Here is a 3,398-nt window from a genome sequence, read left to right on the forward strand (position 1 = left end):
GAGAGAGAGAGAGAGAGAGAGAGAGAGAGAGAGAGAGAGGAAATGAGAAAGCAAGCCACTAGGTCTGGGACTTGAACCATGGTCGACCATGTGGAAGTCCAGTGCCCTTAACCACCATGCCACCTGCTGGTCCCAATCTAGCCCTCTTAACCATTACACCACCTGGCTGACCCAAGTTTCCTTTTCTTACAAATAATAAAGGCCTTGCCATGGTGATATGGCCAGTGGGTGCTGCTGCACAATGCTGGAACCATATGAGAGAGTTTGGGGTTCAGATCCAGGATTGACCTGAACATGCTATGCCTGCCTGTTGGGTACACCCATGAGCCTGGCTGGCTGGAGGGCTCAGGGAGAATTGTGGCATAGCAAGACCTTTCCTGGGGTTCCTGTCTCACTCTTTGTCTCTCTCTTATGAAAGAAACTTGTAAAAAAAAAAAAAAAAAAGAAAAAAAAAAAGCATTCCAACAGTCTTCAAAAAGTTTATGGAAAATGTATATTATAAAGAAACTAAGTATGGATTTCAACATTTTTTTGCACCAAAATGCATGTTTTAATTCAAGTTTTGCACAGAAACTTTTTGAAGTTCCCTCATACATAAAGCACAGCAGAACTGCTTGACATAGCAGCTGTTCAACAAATGACTGTCACAAATGGCACCCTATTATTGCCATAGGGTGCACATGCTCACTGGAGAGACAGAGAGAGAGGGGAAGTGAGAAATCACCCCCTGGGGGATGGCCGCACTGCAATCCCTTCTCCTCCATTCTCCTCAGAATTTTGGGCATGCACACACATGCACCTGGCATAATTTTCAGCTCACTGGGTCCCAGGTCTCGAACCACGGAATCTGTCATGTGCGCTCCATCTGCCTTAACCTCCAAGTTACCTGCTGGCCTAAGACAAGTTTTTTTTTTTTAAACATTAATAGTTTCTTTCTTCAGTGAGAAACGTGAGAGTGAATGAGAGACAGGGAGACAGGCATGCCCAAGAGAGTATTTACACAGCAACCCACCCCAGTTTCAGCCTGCCGATCTCAGGTATGTATGCCAGCATACTTGGAGGGCTGGGGAGTGAGCCCAACGCCTTTCCCATGTGGGATCACTTGCATTGAACCTGGCTCAGCATTAGGGTTTGTTTCCCCCACTCCAATGGGGTGGGCCCTAAAGGCATGCGGTGGTGAGTATTCCTGTCCCCGAGTTTTGAGTTCTGTGTGTTTCTGTTGCTCTCCTTTCCTATTGTCCTGGTCCTAGGCCAAGCGGCCAGGCCACTGTGACTTCCACAGATTACCAACTGGCCTACCTGCCTCCTGCTCTTCCTAGTGAACACCCAGGCAATCTTTCTAGAAGGACCTTGGCTTCTCCCCCGCTCCTAGCCTTTGGCGGCTTCAAGGTGGGTTTTAAAAGCCCTCAAGGGGCAGAGTCCTGCCTGGTTCTCTGGCTTTCCTGGTCTTTGTAATCTAGTAACACCAGACTCTTCGGATTGTACCGTGGCCCTCTCTGCCCTGATGCCTTCGCTCAGCTGTTTTCTTGTTCTGGAATGCCCTCCATCCCTCCTCCAAGTCAGTGGGGTGGTTCCAGCTCTGCCTTGATGATGGGCCTGGGGGCCTGGCCTCTGTGTCTGCAGCCCCAGCACCTTCTTGCATCTTGGGTGGTGGCCTGTACCAGCTAGAATGTGCGCCGAGGGTCAGGACTATGCCTTGTCTGTCCCTGTGTCTGTCACATGGATTGTGTATCCTCGATGAATCTATTGAATGTCTGTACAGGGCCTCCTGACCCTGCAGCAGACTTCTGTAGGTAGAATGTCCCCAAGAAAGTCCATAAGGGACTATTTATTTTACAGGTGCTTTGTAAGTACGTGTCAGCTGTTTTTTTAAAAAAACAACACCCAACCCCACAAAGGCCACATTCACTCTGGCATGTCCATTATAAATATTTTTTTAATTTAAGAATACTAATTAACACTGGAAACAGATTTAACTCATGGAATTGTGCATACGGTCATCAGCTACATTGTGACACGTTAATTTCTTCGGCATTTATTGGCACGGTCAAAAGGATACTGTAAACAAGATCACTTTGTACGCGTAGATCTGCGATGCCCCAGTTGTGGGTTTCTACCATGAGCTGATCTAGGGATAGATAGGTCTAGAGATGTCGATATAGTCATGGTCACAATTTTGCATGGTTACTGAGCGTCAGTAAAAATTATAAAAAAACACCCATTTATAATAAAAGTGAGGATGTACTAAGACTTGCTATTACTGGACCTTGTTTTCTGTAAAAGTGACAAGACTCGCTAGGACATTCACTAACCTCTATGACATTAGTGGGTGATGGGTTCGTTTCCAGACGGTCGGCCACGGGAGCACTCTGCGGGTTCTGCCCTACACGGCAACCTGCCCGCCAGGCTCCTCACGTTTGTGGCAGCCTTTCGTGTTTCTACAGTCTTGAGCTCTGTTGAGAATCCTTTACCTTAAAATTCGTCCAGTTAAACCCTCACCCTCCCCCCCAGAAGAAGATGTCTCAGGAACTTATTATGCCCTGAGTCAACAAGAGCGTGTTGATAAATGGCTTAAAAACTTCTGACAAAAACTTCTCCTGGTAAGGGGTGAGTAACAAACCTAGAAATGAATTTCCAGATAAAAATGACATCATTTCTCTGTCAACACCTCGTGGGGAGAGAACAAAATATTGGAATTACTCTCTCTACCAAACAGAGCCAAGTTTCTGGTTATGGTCTGGCTTGAAACCCTTTGGACTCCAAGAACCTTATTGAATGCTTGCACCTAATGCCAAAGTTCTTAGGAGAAAGCATACTTAAGCCAATAAATGAAATATGGTTTGGTTTGCATTTGCTGCATTTAAATAAGGCCTTGGCTATTGCCCTTGAAATCTGGCTCCCCAGTGGAAGGTCACGGACTGATGTGCTTGGCACATGTATTCCCTTTTCTGTAATGCTCTTCCTTGCTTTGGTCACTTAGTGAACTCTTTCTCATCCTGCAAAGCCCTGCTCAGACATAATTTTCTCCGAGAAAGTTCCTTTGACCCGTGGGTGCACTGAGGCACCTCTGACGTCCTGACGTTCCTCCACCTCTGTTACAGCACTCGCCACTCTGCTCTACTTGTTGGTCTGAGAGTCTGTGGTTGCGAGCGGGGTGAGTCTCTTGAGAGGAGAGACTTTATTTTGTCTTTGTTTTCCTGCTTAGCACAGGGCCTGGGATGACACAGGTATGTAATGGAAGTGTGTTGGATGAACGGATGGTGAATAAGCAAATATGCACACGAGTGAAACCTTGCAGAGAGGGAGGTGCACAGCGCCATCCAGCCAGCGGTGCCGAAGACCTTAGACACGGCAGGGCTTCCTATTAAAAGCAGCAGATCGCCCTGACTGCAGGAATG

The sequence above is a fragment of the Tupaia chinensis genome, unplaced genomic scaffold (assembly GCF_000334495.1).
Source record: "Tupaia chinensis unplaced genomic scaffold, TupChi_1.0 Scaffold000042_1, whole genome shotgun sequence".
In the NCBI taxonomy this organism is placed as follows: domain Eukaryota; kingdom Metazoa; phylum Chordata; class Mammalia; order Scandentia; family Tupaiidae; genus Tupaia; species Tupaia belangeri.